Source organism: Anomalospiza imberbis, chromosome 3 (assembly GCF_031753505.1).
Source record: "Anomalospiza imberbis isolate Cuckoo-Finch-1a 21T00152 chromosome 3, ASM3175350v1, whole genome shotgun sequence".
NCBI classification, from domain to species: domain Eukaryota; kingdom Metazoa; phylum Chordata; class Aves; order Passeriformes; family Viduidae; genus Anomalospiza; species Anomalospiza imberbis.
Window position 1 is genome coordinate 101818348 of NC_089683.1, and position 19264 is coordinate 101837611.

General features: G+C 40.7%; 1 long non-coding RNA gene across 1 annotated transcript in view; it reads left to right on the plus strand.

Moving 5' to 3' along the window:
- Positions 1 to 18764, plus strand: part of LOC137469976 (uncharacterized) — a 30348-nt gene extending 11584 nt beyond the window's left edge. Inside the window, exons 2-4 of the long non-coding RNA XR_010996846.1 lie at positions 1378 to 1475; positions 18290 to 18367; positions 18669 to 18764. This is a non-coding gene — a long non-coding RNA (uncharacterized lncRNA). The remainder of the gene's footprint in view (positions 1 to 1377; positions 1476 to 18289; positions 18368 to 18668) is intronic.
- Positions 18765 to 19264: the final 500 nt, after the last annotated feature.

A 19264-nucleotide genomic window follows, 5' to 3' on the forward strand; every position in this document is an offset into this window, starting at 1 on the left:
AACACCCAGTGTTCCATGGCCTGGGGTCTCACCCACCTCAGACAGTGTGGCTGCAATACCGAATCAGTTTTTGTTGCCCTGAGAATGTTTCTGATTGTGAGAGCAGAAATCTTAAAAACAAAACAAAAGTGCCCAAAACCCAAGCAGGGATTTTCTTCTCTCTTGCACATATGTATTATTTCTGGCTACCGTGTAATTTTTCCTCTGCTATTTGGCTTTGTAGAGTTGATAGTATCACTTTGGTCAAACCAACTACATTTCCAGACCTGGGCTGCGCAGCCCATTGCCGAGGTGAACGGAGAAGTTTTTAACAAATAACCTCATAAAACTTCTACACTTTTTGCTCAGCAAGAAACAGTTCATCGTGCGGTATCCAAGTTCTTTGCACTCCTCAAACCAACTGGAATTTGCCCACCTTGTCATGAGGTGGGCTTTTTTTCTATTGTCACATGTTCTGTGCTGTTTGCCACATGAGTTACAGATGGTAATTTTAATTTGAAAACGCAAATGTAATAAATTCAGCAGATTAGTATTTGGCTGAGATTGAGGGCTGAGATTGTTCAGTTGACTATTATGGAAAACACATCAGCCAACCTCATCCTTGACCAGAGAGCAGTGGTTCCATCCCCTTACAAACAAAGCCTTTGTTTTGTCTTCCTTGGTCTATGATTCTGGTCTCTACTGTGCATTTGTTTCCAAAGCAAAACAAAGAATTCATATTCTTTGGCAGTTAAAATATTTCAACTTGGATTTTCCTGTTACACAACTTACCTACTAGCTGATGGAGTCGGAGATGACCTCACTGCTGAGGAGCAGTATCTTTTTCAGATGCCTTCAGCCCTGTTTGTTTTTAGTCCAGCTTTAACCAGGAGTCAACCATAAGGCAGAGTCTAAGGATCAGGGTGCTGGTGCTGCTGCTCCACATTCCATGCTGCAGAAAGACTCAAGCCTGTCCATTTGATATGGTTTGTGAAATGAAAACACACACATTATTCATATTCCCTGTCATGAAGTGTGGAGGGTTATGGATAATCAATGTGTGCCATACAGCCCTTGGCTGTTTTACCTGCATTCTGCCTATTGCTTTCCCCTGATTAGTTATAATATGTCTAGACTTCTATCAGATGTAATAAAAACAATCATAATGGCAACAAAGATTTCATTTTTCCTCCAAATGTGCTCCAAACTGACCCTGGCTTGGTGTGCCAGCAGCTTCCTGCAGTGCAGACAGTCTTGTCGTGTTGCAGGGTATATTCTAGGGACAGATTTGAGCTAGGAACAGATTTGAACTTCTAGGTGTAACTGCCACGAAACTCAGTTTTCCTTTGAGTCATGTGATATCTCTTCCTTATTATTTTGGCCATTCTGTTCAGACAGGTTTTAAGTGTTTCATTTTTTATTCAGAGACACTGAAAACATGAGCCAAAGAAGTGTCGCAGAGGAAAGCAGGAGAAGAACATGTAAAAGGATGTAAGGTACTGGACTGTTCTCTTTTTTTTTTTTTTTTTTTTTTTGGTTTGGTTCTTTATCAGTGTAAACTGCATGATCTGTTAACCATTGAGCATGATGAGGTCTTGAAAAAAGCAAATTAATTTAGAAAATGGGTAGACTACCTGAGTAAGGACAGCACCAGTATTAGGCCTGACAGACAAGCAATGAATGACTCCTACTTTTTGAATTAATATTTGTAGGATTAACATATAAAGTTGAAAGTTGAACAAGAGAGAGGAATGAAAAGGAAAAAAATAGACATTTCTTTACAGGTCTTCTGCCAACCATTTGATTTTTTTGAGTGTGCATGTTTTGACATTTAGTAACAATAATTTGATTTGTTTTAGTGTTTGAGGCCCTTGGCCAAGACTGGGGATTTGTTATGCATTGCACATGTTGCACACGTAGGGATAGCTCTGCTCATAGGACTTGCAAGGTGCAGGAACAGAAATAAAGACTCACAGAGGTGCTGGTTGTTTCCATGGAGTGATGGAAAAGGCCAAGCAGGTCACTAGCATAGCCAAGAATAAAGCCCAAGTGTGCTGACTCCTGATCTTGTGTCCTGCTTACTAAACTTTGCCTCCTGTAACAGAAGAATGGCAGCCAAAATGCTGCAGTTGTCTGGGGTGGGAACAGGGCTGAGAAAACACTGAGAAAAAAACTATGTTCAGCTTTTTATGTATTTGTAATTTTCTGGATTTGTCACTAGCAGTGACAAAACTGCCAGCATAGTTTCTGTTTGTTGAGTTCTGCACCTAACAAATTTGTTACTGGGTCTTGACTGCTCACACTCCCTCTGTTTCAGCATTTCTCTGCATGGTGTTTGTACAGCCAGATATTTTACTGGATTGTTTTATAACTTTCCAGTAATGAATAGTATTAATCACCCAGTATCAATATATGAAATCAGGCATCTTTAAGTGCTGAAGGGGTGTAAACTTGAAACTTGGCAAACCATCTTTTAAGGAAGAGTTGGACAAATGTTCTGTCCCTTCTCCTGAAGCCTTTACATGCTGGCACACAACATGTACAGTGGTTGCCATAAGCTTTTATTAGGGCTGTTTTTCCATTTCTGAGAGGGAACTGTGCTGCAGTATCTGCAGCACTCGTTGTGTTCCCCGTAAGAAATGGATAAAGCACACTGAGCACACAAGAACAAAGCAGAGCCTGCCAGCCTCAAGGATGTATCTGATAAGTGCTGCATGGGTAAGGATCTGCATGCCCTGAGCACGACTGGAAAGCTGGGCTCAGAGTCATTCTCGTGAACAGTGCGTTGATTTAACCACTACCATTTACCACTGAGACCTAGATTTATGTGTTTATAGTCATTTCTATGTCAATACGTCAGTGCTTAGTGCAGATCAGTTCTCTCTAAAGAGGACAGGAGTGATCAAATTTCCTCTTTACTGAAGGGTGAACAGGAGCCACGGAAAGACTTAATGATTTGTTCACCTAGCCAGCCAAGATGGAATAAGGGATTCCCAATTCCCAGTTTGTTGTTCTAGTGACTGGTGGAGTCTGTTTCCATTCCCAAACAGTAATGTCTATCCTAAACCCATTAAGAACACTCCTTCCTATTCCATATTCCAAACTAGAACAAACTGTACTGATCTGACCCCAGTTGTGAAGCTATAAATTTAATTTACAAGGTCATTTATATGGGAGGAGAAGTAGTGTCAAAATACAAGAATCTATGCAAGTAGAAAACAGAAGAAGCATGGATAACATAACCCCTATAAAATGTCTCCACATGTGATTTGTGTGGAAACAGTTGCTCTGAGATCAGAAGGAAATCTGTTGCTTTTGGCAAAACTAGTAATTCTGCAGCTCAGGAGTTACTAGGGCCTCTGTGTGATACTTTCTGAGCTATGGACTTATCTTAAAGACTTCCTGTTTTGGAGCTCTCAGGCCTGCCAAGATGTTTGTCTTAGCATGATTCAGTTCTGTTATTAGAATGATATCAAGATTTACAATGAGCTGGGAAAAGATTAAAAGATAGAACTGCAGCAAGCATAAAGATGAACATAGTCTGGAACTGAAGGTAGAAGATGCAAGAAGAAAAATTCAGGCTGGATATTGATTTAGCAGTATTTTAGGCAGTCTGTGCTCTCTGTAAGTCCATCTGTCCAGCAAGCCTGTCCACGCTGTAACACTTGTTAGCTCTAAAAATCCTTTCCTTCCACTGCCAGCTCACTGTTGTGCAGTGTGGATAGGAGATAGAAATAGCCAAGTTAAATTGGTTTGATTTTAATGTCCTTACAGAAGTCACTGTAGGATACGATCTCTAGAGTTCTTTTGTGCCAGGTGCTGACCCAGCTCCTATGCAAACATGGTGACATTTGGTCTGTTCTTTGGTAACTTCTCTAAGTGATGCTGATCATAATAGGGAGCAACCACCTCTGGTTTAAGCTGTGGACACACAGGGCCCGTTTTGAAGCCAATAAAGGCAAATACAGCTGCATTACTGTGGAGCTGGGAAGAGACAGCTGAAAAATAAACTATTATTTGGCAAAACGATCTGAACATGCAGGGTATTCCATGGGCATTAAAGGGTCTGACCATTACAGATACTACATGTTTCTTTGGGAAACACTACAAGTTTCTTTGGAAAACTCATGACCCTTACACCGTAATGACCACGTCCTCTCAAGGCTCCAACCCTGCCAAAACCCAACCTATCTCATACTAAATAGCAACAAAAAGACATGAAGTCAGTTTATCTTAAAATCGCAAATCAATGCATTTGGGGTAAAAATTCTATCAAAGCAGAGTTGATAACTCCCAAAGACAGGGCAGCTAGAAACCTGTCTTGCTTGGGCATGGTGAGTGCTCTCAATTTTGGTCAATTTGATTTATCAGGGTATCACTCAGGTGCTACCAAAATGTGGTAACATAAATTGACCAGGAAAATAACATTAAAAAGTGCAGCAGAAACAGCTACTTTACCAGCAGTGCTTGAGGTGTTGGGCAATACTTTCTCCACAGGTTCAGCTTGCTTTCCCTCGTAGCATCTTGAGGATATGGATGAGAGTGGAGCTCTCATCTGAGGTTCAGCCACGCTCTAAAGAAAATACTAGCAAGCTTGGGAGAGAATGTAGATAGAAAGAACCCCCAAACTATTCAGAACTGCTGCTTTTCTAATCTTTTCTAGCTAGGACATATGAGGAGGGAAACGTTCTGATGAGATTAGTGGGAATTTTTCTTTTCCAAGGGGCCAGGATTTACCCACACCTCAGGAGTCTGCGAGTCTGAAGAAGAAGGTAAAGTACCTCTTGTCCAACTGTGTAGGCAATCACTGGGCTAAGCTGTGTGATCTGGGCATAATTCAGTATTTCTTCTCCAGCCACTGGAAAGGTGAGGGAGCTTTTGGAAAGTGGATTCTGACTTAAATGTCAGAACTAAAAAATAAAAAAGTGTGACTGGATAAATGAATGGAATGAGATGATGGATTAACTCATACATTTGCAGTTACTCACCTGGTCTCCTCCACAGTGTAAAGTCACCTTCTTCCTTTCAGTGGCAGGTTTGTTGTCACTTGTAGTTAATATTGTAATTAAATAAACATAGATTTGGCATGAAATTTATACTGGCCTCTCTCACATTCATGGAGTAAGGAAAGAGGCACCTATCTGACCTGGATCTGTGACACGTGGGACCAATCAGTCAAAGGTTTTGCTATACAGAACAGTTGTTTAGATAGCAATTCACAAGATTTACAGAGGAGATAAATTATACTGGACTCCAAACCACACCATAGCCCTTGCTTGTCTTAAGGTTAAAAGGGGAAAAAAACATTTATGAATGGGTAGAGGACAGGATAGGAGCTGAGCTCTCTCTCCCACTCCTTCACAGACATATTGTATGTATAGCCGGTTTATATATATATATATATATATATATATATATATATATATATACACATACATATCTATCTATCTATATGCGTGTGTGTGTGTGTGTATATATATATATATATATATGAATTATAGCATTTAAATATACAGGGAATAGAGACTGAATCAGCTGCTGAATTTCTGAATTTGATGGAAGTATGGGCACTCAGAAAGGTGCTGATTTAACAGCTCTTGAACTGTAGAAACTCTTCAGGAGATGTTGAAGCTTCTTTGGAAAAAAACACTTCATTTCTGTTGGTTTTGGGAGAAGAGAGCCTCAGTGGCAGCAAACATCCTGTAACAGAGTGGATTTTTTTATTGTGTTAAAAAAAAAAAAGAAAAATCTCTGTTTTGAGTTGTTATTAATTGTCACTGTGCAATTGAAAGGTCAAACCTGATGTTCTTGCTCAAGCAAAATGCTTTGGAAAGACAATGGAGTTTTGCCTGAGAAAATACTGGATAGAAGCATGCACAAATGTCAGCATTGGGACTGGATTTGAACTGGATTCAAGCATTAGTCAAGAGAGTTCCAGAATAAGCTCTAAATGTTGAAAGTACTATCTTTAAAGGGTGCTTCTACGTAAGAAATATGGGGTGATACCCTCAATTTATAAACTCTTGAGAAGAAGGAGGAAGTGTCTGTAATTTATGGCTCTGTTCCCTTGGTCCTAGGGGTGTGAGCTCCCAAGTGTCATTAAATAAATCTAAGGTCAGGCTAAATGCTGCTCCTAAAAGTTCTAGCTGGTTGTCCACATCCTGTCTCTCCTGAGCAGGTGATATCAGGGTGACTTTCTATCCAGGCCTGTTCAGAATGTTTTGGCATCCATTTTTTCATGAATGTGCATGAACCAGCAAGAGTATTCACAGTGTAACAACTATCCATGGTGCAGCAACCAGGAAGGTGCTGGAAGAACTGGGATTTCAATTTTTTAGCAACTGCAGAGGCAGCTCTACTGCTTGTCTCTTTCCAGCCTGAACTTACTGTCCACACCAAAGCTCATCTGTCCTGCTCTCTGATCTCTCCTGTAGCACTTACTCTGTAACATTCACAAGATCATTTTTTGTGTGGCTTTTCAAGCACTGACTGAAACATTTCTTATTTCTGTGTCAAGTTCCTAATTTGACTTTTGCAGATCTTGTCAGAGTAACCAATCATGGGACAGAAAAGGTATTGACTAATTTTTATGAACAACTTACCCAATGCAGCATCCTAAATTAAATAATGAAATGTCAACAGCAAACTTCTTGTAAGTTATTCTAAGAGGGAAATGAAAAACAAGTTCACAATTCCTTTAAAATAAATCTGAAAAAATCTCAAGCTACTTACAAACAAAAGAAAAGAGATGGAGGTTTTCCAAGAAATGTATCATGCTTCTCAACTCCATTCCTGTCAAAAAGGTTGGGAAAATGAACCAAAAGGTTGGAAAAATGTGGTATATCTGCCTTGAGATATAGAGAAGGGGGAATCAAATGTTTGCAGGTCTCATGTCACTCTGATATTGGTGAATGAGACCTTTTTAGCGATATTTCATCTGCTCAGTTATGGCATGGTGGATGGAGCTGAAGAATATTGAGGTGTTCTTAGCTCTTAAAATAGGAATAATTTTGATAATATTAAAGGCTGGAAAGTCTGAACCAGATCTAAGCTATCCTTGTGGTAAAGCTTGACACAATCTCTGTATAGAGATTATTTCCGTACCCTATTTAAAAAGCAAGATAAGCTAGAGTAAATAAGTAATACTTCTCTGCATCAAAAGATGAAAAAATCAAGGCTCTTCATTTAGAGAAGTGCCTTGTTCATTGTGTACAGTTTTGTCACAGTCTAAAGATTGTGCCTCTGGAGTTTGCTCTGCTCTGACAGAGGAAGGTGTAACAGGAGCCAACAAACAGAAGAAGGAGGATCCGTTCAAACCAGGAGTAAGGCTGCTTTTTGAACAATGAGCTTATTTAACCAGGGTGGAAAAAATTACCCAGGAACACTGTGGATCTCCATCACTGGAAGTCTTTAAATCAAGAATGGATGTCTTTCTGATGACCATGCTTGTTGCTACAGCAGGAGTTATAGACTTTGAAATTCCATGGCTCGTGTCATCCAGGAAGCCGGGGTGGATGATTGCATTTGGTCTCCAGTGGCCTTCCAGTCCCTGTGAAGCATTCAGCTGGATTGCTGCTTGCAGCATGTCTGGAAGAGGAAAAGTAACATTTCTCATAGCTGGACAATAGATGACAAGTGGTTTCCACTGGAGTTACAGATCAGTTTTTTTTGAATTTTCCAGGCAATGCACTAATTTTTCAGGGAATAAGGAAACTGCCAAAGGACCTTTTGGTTATTTAAAATTTCATTACAGCATCCTTTCCACTCCTCCCCTTTGTCCTCCCCTGCAAAATCAGTGTAGAGGTGAACAATGCGTAGAAGTGGGGTACTGGTCCAAATATGGAAACAGTGGCTCTGAATAACTGTGTTTGCATTGAGCATCCTTTAAATGACATTAATTAAGTTGACTGAATTTCTCTGAAATTACTTTTGAAAGAAAACAGATTTCAGCAATTTGAAAAAAAAAAATCTATTTCATTTGCAAATGGCATAGATCAACTGAGGCTGGCCATAGTGTTTATGAATTCCCACAGACACCTGAGGAACAGGATCTATGCAGTTACTTCCAAACTTCATTGCCAGAATCAGTCAGTTCCTGCAGAACCTCTGATCTGATATACCAGATAATGGTAAATATTATGTATGCAAAACAGAAGAAACAAACAGGCATTCCTTGGTGGTGTTCTTCTGCAAATAGACCAGCATTGTGCATACACTTGCAGCAGCCCATAGCCAGTTAATTAAACCACAGAATATCTGCAAATATTTACCTGATGGCTATAACATAAATAGCTTACTACATAAAATAGATTTGATTTACATTTCAGCAGATGTGTTGGTGAGAGTAAATGATGGGGAAAGAAAAAGAAGAGGAAAAAGCAAAAATGAAAACAGATTATGTTTCCAAAATCCTACCAAGTATGTGATGCACTGAAATGATCAGACTCTTTAACTGCTTGTAATTCTGCCTGGACTGGGGATGTGAAATTATTTTTAGGGTCACAGCAGAAGCCTTTCTGATGCTACCTTTGTGGCACTATGTCAGCTGAGTAAGAAGCAGCAAGAATGGCATAAAAGTCAAGTGGGCAATCTGAGAAGGAGGCAGTTTAGCATTCTGTCCAAGTAGAGGAAGTATCCTGATGTAATTGTATTTATAACCTGTGAGCTTCTGAAATCCTAGGGAGAGTACATATGAGGACAGTGCTGTGGCTGTACATGGCCCAACTAGGAGCTATTTCATTTTTTAGGAAAAGCATCAAGAATTCTTGCTCAGCTGCTTAATAGAGTGTGTCAGAGCTCTGTTGTCCTCTGTGGAAGTGGTCCCTTCCCAGCACAACAGTTCTGCATCCAGTCCAGCCAACCTCAAATATCCCCCCGAGTCGTATCTTATACTTTCATAAATCTTAAACTTGGTTTCAAATGAAAGAGCTTCAAATAAATGTCTTTCAGTTATTTTTGCTTCCTGTCTGGTTTGGAAGTTTGGAATTGGTAGGGAATAAGGTTTTTGTGGTCTTGGAAGCATGCTTTCTCCTGCTGGACATTTGGCACTCCTCATACATCAGCCTGAGCCATGGTGGCAGAAAGGAGGACCTTGGAAGAGGAACAAAGCAGAAGATACCATTGTGGAGGAGTTCTGCAGATTGGAAGAGCTGCACAGACAGATTGTGGGTACATATTAGGATCTGAGGTTGGGGTTTTTTTAAGGCACTGGAGTGAAAAAAGCGGGAGACTGCAGAAGTTCAGCAGAGCATTTCTGCTGACATCCTCAGCTGGGGAAGCGTTAACAATGTTGACACAGACTGTCAGCTTCTGGTTTCAGATTCACTCTCCAGGATGAGAGACAGGAGTTCATGTCCCTCAGACATTGTTTCAAGCTGCCTACAGACTAGAGAAGATAACAGTGCATCAGCTTACATTTTTATGGGTTTGCTTGTAATTATAGGAAAGGAAAATTGAGGTTTTGAGTATTGATTTCAGTGGGAGCAGAAATGCAGAGGCACTTCTGAAAATCTTGTCTACAGTTTATTTTGAAAATGGAACTCTAAGTTTTTAGTCTCACTTCTGTGAAAAATGTCAAAGATGGAAAAAAATATTAAGTCCTGCATGTGTGCAGAAATAGATGTGACAGTTCTACCTGATTAATTCTGAGGAAAAGCAGCACAGCTTTATGCAAATTAAATTTCTCTAAAGTACTTGAAGACCTGAAAAGTCACACTAAGGGAGGTTAAAGCTGGCTTTTGAACTTCAAATTCAAAAGAAGTTCTTACTTAACTTTGTGAAATGTAACAATTCTGTTTCTTCAAGATACTCAAACAAATTGAGCTTTGTCTTCCAGGCCAATAGAAATACATTATCCAGTGCTGTTGTGAAGTAAAATGGCTCCAGCAACTCTGTGGAAAGGGGGAAGGTTCCCAGGCTTTCTGTTCCCAATCCAGTTTAGTTTCAGGCCTCATGTTCAGTTTCACTTTCAGAGTGCCCTAAGAGAAAATGTAATTTAGACTAGAGCTGCATTCACAAGTTAATGGCACTGACTGCAATCCTTCAAAATGATGGATGCTGGAATTTTCCCCCCTTTATAGGAGGAATTGCATTTCTCAGTGTCACATAAAGGAGAGAAACAAACATGCAGAAACAGCAACTGGCCCTCAAATCTTTGAAGATACATGTGTGTTGCCAAAGCTGAAGTAATTTTCCTGCCAGAAATCATTGTGACGGAAAGTTAGAACTCCTGTATCTGTGCCCTTTGTACTGTGCCGACCTGCTTAAAGATACCATTCTGTGTATTGGAGAAAAACTGGGAACTGTGGAGGAGGCAGAGAGATCCTCAGGCAGGTGAGGGTTTGTCACTTGACGTAAAGGAAAAGCTTAGACACAAATCCCAGTTTCTGTTGCCTGTCCTTTGTGTTCTGCATGTTGTGAGTTCTCAGCAAGTGTTTGAAGAGCATTATTTATTTGTTTGGGCTGATTTTGCAGTATTGTATCTGCTTTTGCCTTCTTTTGCATGGGCTGATTTACTGCTGTTGCTTTGCTACACATTCACACCTGTGTAGCAAACAGGTACATGAGGAGGCAAACTGGTCACATGAGGAGGTCTGTCCTGAAAGGTGCTATCCTCAGAAGATTCTTCAAGAGCCTTTGATGATAACAAATGGATGGGTTTGCCTGAAAGAGTTGAGTGGAAGGATGAGACAGAGCCATTGTGATCTTTTCCATCAGTAGTACCAACACTAGTAGCAAGAACGGAGGCCTAAGAGGAATATTTTCAGAAACAACACAGGGAAAGTTATTTCAGTTAAATTAATAGAACCACAGACCCAGACTCTGCATCCCTGCAAAATTATCCATGTCCTTTGTGGGAGCTACACGGGAAAGGTCAGTTTGTCACTTTGAGACTGTTGGATGGGCACAGTCCTTACACTTAGGCTCAGCACCATCAAACACAGCAAAGGCTGGAAACACCTGAAAATATTGAAAGCGACAGCTGGTAGAACAGCAGCATAAGAAAAAGCGGGTGGAAGCAGCTGTGTGTGCTGCTAATGGATCCACTCTGTGTCTCCTTCTGAGGTGCGCATCACACTCATGGATAAATATAAGGGTTTAGTCTTTCAGACAATCAGCTCTCAACCCTGAGGGACTAACTCTGCGTGGACTGGATGCTTCTTGTACTCAGAAGTAGCCTTCACCAGGTGATTTCTCTTCCAGATGGCAGTTACTCATTCATTGTTACTGGGATCAGTACATAGGGATGTTTTATGTCACTACAGAATGTCTTATGGCCAGAGCTGAAACCTCTGTGCTTCTGTTATTGCACTTCACTGCAGCTTTGTCACAATGAAGTAGGAGGTATTCCTGTGATGATGTGGTAGGAGCAGCGTCCCCAGGAATCTGGACAAGAATATTGAGTGGCTTCTCACGTCCTGTTATTGCTGGTGTATCTAGTCTGAGGCATATCCCATTATCCTAAGTTATTGTAGTGTTGGCTGAGGCCTGGTATTTTTCCATGGATTTACATGTGACTGCCATGATGTGGAAGAGCAGAGAGGGTCATACAATCAGGTGATTTTCCTGAGCCATAGGTCTTGGTAGATATCTGTGTTTGGTAGATATCTGTGTTCTCTGCTCTTCTCAGGTGTCCCCCTCCAGAAAAACTCCTTACCAGTAGATTTTTTTTCCCCTTTAAACAGGCAAGGAATAATACCAGTAGAAAAAACCTACAATACAAGGAAGGCTACTTCTTTGGTGTTTTGGGAAACATTTTTGTGAAAAGACTTTTAGCATTTATTTTTGCAAAGAGATAAAACACTGACAATTGACAAACAAGCTGGAGTAGGGAACTGGTTTATATCAAGATGGTTTGGTGATACATTGACATTTGGTGTCATGGCTCCATTAATCAAAAATATTTTGGAGGAAATTCTTCCTGGTTCATTCATGCACAAATAATTTACACTGGGAGCAGTGGGTCTAAACCTCTTTGGCAGACTGAATGGAGGAGCATGATGAACAGCTAGGCTGGCTCCTGAGTGACCAGACACTCACTGCTTTACCAGGGCTCTCCCTTTTTTCCAGGTATGCAGTTTGTCTGTTGTGCCTGGAGGGAGCTCACAGTAGATATTTGTGAATGATAAAATAAAAGGGGGCTGAGGGCCCAGAGACTGAACAGAGGGTCTTAGGTGAAAGAAAGCTCAGTTGTTAACCTTCCTGTGCCTGATACGTGGTTTGTCAATTAGGCAGCAGAAGCTGAGTTAGTTGTATATTGACCTACGAGCATTAAACAACTGGCTGGGAGCCATATCCTGTGAAGTCTTGTACTGTCCTTTTGATTTGAAAAGCAGCACCACAGTTGTGGTTCCACTTAGGGTTTTTGAAACACAGGCTTTAGTTAAAAAAAAAAAAAAAAAAAAAAAAGAAAGAAAAGTATCTTTCACCAGGTGCACTTTGACTATTTATTTGGAAAAAATAAAAAGGGGTTTGCACAGAAATATCCGTAGTGTTCCAAGGGTTATTAACATGCATAGCCATGCCTGGCTTGACCGTGCAGTGTGCTCCTAGACAGAATGACAAAGCTGGAAAAATGAAGTCAAGGAAATATGAGCTGATTTATTTTTTATGTGTAACAAGCTAAACCTTGATCCAGTGCATCTGTGGAGCAAAAGAATATTTATTCAGTTCCACCATTGAAAACACTGAGAAACACGAGGTGAGTGTGAATTGTCTCAGCTGAACTCATGTATTCTCCAGACATAATTAAACACTGGCCCAATTTTTAATGTGGGCTACTTAATTGGATGTCAGAAATTCCACATTTGGAGGTTCAGTTTGACCTTTAGTTACATAAAAGAAGCATTTAAGAGTCTCCAGTGAGTGTCAGTGTCTGAATGCAGATGCCTTATTTGAAAACTGTGCTCCTTTACAGCAATGCATTCCAGGAGAAGAAAGCCCTGATCCTGCAAACAGTTTGGAGCAGGCTTCAGCTTGCTGCCAGTAACACCAACTTGCTGGAATCCACTCATTCCAGGGCACGGCATGCTGGTAAACACAACCAGATGGGAAAGCAGTTGCAGGATTCAAAATTAACATGAGTTTTTTCTCCTATCTAAATGCATACAAATTTGTGAATATACTTTAATTTCAAGGTAGAAGCTCAGAAATGAAAGCTCAGATAACCATCTTTCTCAAATGCCTGAGGATTTGCAGAGGAAACATCAAATCAGTTACAGTGAGACTTTCATTGAGTGGTAGAGCCTGTTAAAGCTGGTGTGACCAGGTGAAAAATGGGACTTTGGTATATACACAAGGTCATTTTTGATCCAGCCAGCCTAGAGGAGATAAATACCACTGAAACTTGGCAAGATCAGCTGGATTTCCATCCACCTAGGAAAGAAGCAGAGGATTTGGGCAGGTATTCGTAATCACAGCTATTGGAGATGTTGCTAATGCCTAGTGAAGTGTCCTGAAAGAACAGTTCTGTGATAAGGGAGTCCTAAAACACATGAAACTGTTTGATCAGTGAAGCTTTATCTATGCCCCAAGACCTGGAGAGACTCTTGGAGCTCCTGCTGCTCAAACTTGACTCCTACCAGTGCATGACAAAACAAGGTTAAAGCCATGGGGAGCAGGTAATCCACACACTGCCAGCATAGCTCCAGTGTAGGCTCGTGTAGGATGGGCCTCACAGGTAACACAGATCCCAAAGGTGTCTCAGAGATCCCTTTGCACATGGGCTGTGATTCCCTTTCTGTGGTTAAAACCAGGCTTGTTACGACACCAGGAAATTAACTCATCAAGGGAAATGGTTTGCTGGCTGGGTATTACATGCTGGGAGCTGCTTACAAGGTTTAGGAATGAAGTGAGAATCTCCAGACTTAGGTTGGATATGTACGCGCAGGTCCCTGTTTGCTATGATGTTACACTGAAGCATCCAAACTGATGTTGTTGTTCCCATACATATTTGTTTGGTCAACTCAATTCAGGTGAAAAATGTAGTTTTAAGGGTAAAAATGTCATCAGTTAAAGGCATTGCTCACTGAAGTGTGTTCCTCACTTGCCAACTGCTACTTAGCAGGAACAAGCAGGCAAGGTCATTAGTGTGGTACTTTCTGGAGAAGGATGCAATGCACTCCATACAAACTGCAAAATCCAGGGAGTGCCAGACTACCAGTGTAGAGTCTTTTCATTTGCTGAGCCACAGGGGATGGTAAAAATCTGCAGATAATTTCTCAACTTTAAACAAATGTTCTTTCTGTGTATGGCTTGCAATTCACACGGGGCAAATGTCCACAAGAAAACAAAACTTAATGAAAACTGGGCTGTCAGTCAGCACTGAGTGTGATCTCTAACTTGAATTACATCCATATTACTCACAAGGGCAACTGTGTATATGTAAAACAATTTGCACAATTTGAATTGGCTGGCCTAATTATATAAAGTACTCAAGCAAACAGCTAATTCCCCAGGAAAACTATGTTTGTCTTTAAAATTAATCCTTTCTCTCACTGTATCTGTTTATAGAAAAATATTCACAGATAAAGAAATGGAGGTTCTTTCCAGGCCCAAAAAAATATTGCATAGAAAATAATGCATTGGATGAATGTAGTATTTTGATCATAGCCTATGGAATTTGCAGGGGAGCAATCTACAGTTTTGGTGTTCTAGTGGTTCTTAAATCACAAGTTGATGTCTGCAATATTATGACCGAGGCTTCAAAAATAAAGACAGTTATACAATATTTCTAAGCAAAAACAACATGGGGTTCATATTTCCAAGTTTTTGTCTGTCATTCTGTGGACTAAAGGAACTGAGAGCTCTGTGGAGCTAAAAGAAACACTGAAATTCTCAAGATTCTCTTTTTTTTTTTTTTTTAATTTTTGCCTTTTTTTGGAAAATGCCCACCCAGTATCAGAATAAGTAGCAGAAAACCATGAGTGTGACAATCCTCTTGTCACACCGAATTTCCTGCACTTAGGTTTTTTAAACAGATGATGGCCCTGGTGAGAGGGTGAGACAAATGTTTGTGGTTCAGAGCCCAGTTTTCCAAAGAGAAGTCCAGAACACACAATACGTCACCTGTTTGTACTCCAGCTCCATGAGGCAATGAAGACAGAATTATCCAGCCTTTCCAGATCAGCTCTCCCATGGGGTTTTAGAGCTGAGTTTTGGTCTCCGCAACATACAAAAATGTTTCCCCACATGAATTAAAATATTACTTCTTGGCTGTACAGCGTGCTACAGGCTTTATCCACTGGTGTTACACTTTTATACTGTTTTAACCATTCCCAAACTAAGGTGGGGAGATGGGCTTGCCAGCATAGTATTAGTCTTCCTTTGGCTCAGGAAGTGTTTGCTTTTCTTGTTATTACTGCTAAGCAGATTATTCACCGTTTATGTGAAGAAAATTTATCATGTCCTGTAATATACCTAACGAGAGACTGAGGGGATTTTGCCAAGTGAGGTTCCTTTACCTCCAATTTGGATCATTTTTATGACTGACTTTGGGAGCAGCAGAAGTCAGACCCAGTGTGGATGCTTTTATTTGGTGTTATGTGAGTTTAGAGCCCAAGTCAGTACCTGGGCATGGCAAAAGAAGATTTGCTGCTGTATGTAGTAGCACTGGAGAGTATCCAATGAATGGTACAAAGGCTTTACTACAATTAGGACTGAAACCAGCATGGAAATCTTCCTCTGTGTCTTTCTGCTAGAACTTCCTTCCAGTTTGTGAAGGGAAAGCTTCGCCTGTGAGAATGAGTGACTTCATGACAGTACACAGGTTCTGTGTGCTGCCACTCAGCAGGAGAATCAGCCAGTGTCACACATTCCAGTGGGAATGTGGACATCCTGACTGGAGTGTCTATTGCCTCCCTTCCCACTTGTGCTCCCCTGGCCCTGCTCTGTGGGGATACCTGACGCAAAGGGCAGGTGCTAGCTCCTGGATATGGAGCAAGTCCAGCAAAGGTAGACTGGAGCAATCCTCCCATGTCAGATTGCTGAACATAGACCTGGAGGGAGCACAGAGTGTGACTGTTGCATACAGAAATTAAGCTGACTATAGGGAGCTCCGGATTGTATTCTAGTTTCCACATGCTTAGGTATTGTACATTCCATTGATTATTATTGCATTTTTAGCATTTACAACTCTTTCTAGTTCTCTGGTTGTGAAAGGTCCTTGGCCAGGTGGCTCTCAGCCAGGTGGCTTTCAGCTCTCAAGTGATATTTATGTGAGACACAAGCTGTGGTCATATTTTCAGATGCATTGTGGTCACATTTTCAGTCAGGAATTAAAAGTAAGACCATTCTTTCCCCCTCTCTAATTGGAAATGTTGTTCAGAAGCATTTTTCTGGTGTCGTTTCATGTCTCTTCATTTTGGTGTGGACAATGGCCGGTGTCAATCATGCTGCAGAATGCTCAGACGAGGAGGGGAATTGATGGCCACACCAAGCCTCCCGGGAGAGCATACAGTGCAAATAAATGGAGGAGGCAGGCTACTTGGAGCCACTGAGTGTGCCCTTTGTGCAGCACATTGTGATTTTTGGCTTTTGAAGGCAAGGAGGTGGGCAAGCTAGAGCGAAGGAGAGATTTTTCACTAGCCAGCTCCAAGCTGGCCTTTGCCAAGAGAATAACTTTAAGTGCAAATGGAAACCCAGTCTTATACAACTGCATGTTGAATGTCAAGAAATGGAAATGTTGTAAGAGTCAGAGTCCATGTTTGCTTTCTTGGTGTGTTCTTTTCCGTGCTCTCTTGAAGAGGAAAATGGAATTTAGAATGGGGAGAAGAAAGAGCTGGCAGTACTGATAAAGTAAAAGACACATGGGCACTACCTGACAATAATATGCATTTAGCTGCCAACAAAGGGAATGCTAAATAAGCATGGATCTCTTACCAACTGCTTCTGGCTGGATTTATTTTGGTTTAGGTTTTTTTTCCCCCTTTCCTCAGTGTTTTTGCTAATTATAAGCTGCAGCACCAAGAATATTTAATTCTTTTGAAAGGATGTGTGGTTTTCTGGGTGGTGGGAGTGAGGTAGCCAGGCATACGACAGAAGAGAAGTGTCCTAAAGCAAAGATTTTAAAGAATTTTGTGTCCATCTGGGACTTGAGATAGAGCTTTACTGCTGAGCTTTAGGGTGTTCTCTGCACCTACATTTTCAGTGACAGAACTCCATAGTTCAACAAGGTGGATCCAGTTATGTCAGGATAAATTCCAATAAAATTAGTTTTGCTGATATACCTGTATTGATTTTTAAAACCTAAATTCATGATGCTGTTTTGAAAACCTAGTGACCATTCTGGAAAAGCTGTAGAGTCTGGACCCCTGGGAATATCTTTGTGGAATAACCTTGTTCATATTGTTCTACACTGTGATCACCTCTGTCTGCTTCTGGAGGCATCTGCTGTAACCTAGAGGAATTTATTGTCAGGAACCAAGACAAAGTTCTCAATCCGATTATTTTAATCCCTGTTTTATTTTTGGAGAGGTGACTGTAAAGAAGCAATGTGGCTTCTCCAGTGAAGCTGTGTTCTTTGGCATTGCCCTAGGAGTCCCATTAGCTGCTCAAATTAAAAGGTTCTGGTGTGTTACTAGAACAGCTGTTTTCATTAAACTCACTCATTTAGGATACAACAAATAAGCCTTTAATCTAATGTGTTGATCAGTGACAAGTCAGCAAGTTCATTGAACGTGTTACCAGCTGAGGAAATGTGTGTTTGCTGCTGCTTAGTCTAAACAAAGGGTTTTTCTTTGTTGCCTTAGACATACTCTCCAAATTGTGAGGAGGGTCCTGTCCCCAGACTAATTTTGGGTCTCATCTGCCATTATATGTGGAAAAAATGTTATAGCTCACAGGTAAGAATTGTTGTGGCTTATCAATAATCTGTACCAGTTTCAGTTGGATTAGAGGGGACCCGAACGTGAAACTAGGGATTTCTTTTTTTACACTCCTTCCACCTTCCCCCCCCACCCCGCCCCTTTCTAATGTAAAAAGGCTTAAAAAATTCTAAAGTAGTTTTACAAATAGCAGCCAAATTATAATAGTGTTTTCTTCTTTCTTCTGCTATTCTGAAAATTAACTCAATTTCTTTTTCTTTGCACACTGGACATGAAGCTGAGACAAATACTCCATTTACAGTAACCATGGCTGGCACATGTAAGAACCAAAGTCTTGCGGGTCTTTGGGATTCAGATTTGGGAGGAAAAAGTGGTGACACTAATCACAGCCTTGGCATTTTAAACTGAGACCTGTGGTCTTTTAGGGTCATATCCACTCAAATGATCTTCAACTAGCAGTTAACAGCAGTGCTGTTTGTATTTTCCAGCCTGATTCTACCTTTGATGGTGTGTTTTTCTCTACCTGTGTTCCCAGGAAAAGACAGCCCTGTGTCACTTCAGATTAGGTAAGTTTTCTTTGGGATAGCCTTAAACCGAAAATTCAAAACCTAACATGAATCCATACCAAACCAAATAAATCTGAAGATCCATCTGTATCCTGGTATCTCTCAAAAATGGCAAAAGCTTGGAATATCCTAGGACAGCAATCCAGTGAGTATATTTTCTATGAAGGACCAGCTTTGTGGTGTCTTGGTGCATTTCCCACAAATCTACTTAAAGATAATGCTAGAAGAAGCAGATGTGGATGTACTGACTCCCAGTCCAGTGTTTATTCTGCTTTTTTGGTTTTTTTTGGTCAACATAAAGGCCCTCAAAACAGCAGGCCTAGAAATTGGTGTTTCCTTCCTTGAAGCAGCAGCTGGGTAGTTTGACTTCTGATCACTGCATAAAGGTGAGTGTTCACACCCTGAATTGAAGACCACTGTGTAAAGGTGAGTCTCCACAAAAATGAACTCCTGGACTTGCACTTCATACACTGCACTTGTTTATATTTCTTTTAGTTTCCCTACATATGTAGGAGTAGTTTCCATATGAAATATTTAATAATTTGAGCTGTTGGGAAACGGAAAACTTGTCTTCAAAGTTAAAAGACTAAAGGAAAACTGCTGTGTTATTATTGTCGTTGTTATCTTAGTATTATAGAAAGCTATTATCACTTTTATAGTTGAGAACTACACTTTGCATGGTTACAAAGACTGCTGGTGATCAAAGAAATTGAACAATCCTTTTGGGAAGCACTTTAAAATTCCAGAGGTGGTGTAGTGGTGTTTTTCTCAGGTATTTAAGTAGAACTGTTCTCTTGCTATTCCCACTTCTAAGCCTATCCCTCCCCCCGCCGCCCCCCCCCCCCCCGCCGCAACTGGGTACCTAATAGAATTTAGATATTGAAGTTCAAAACTTCA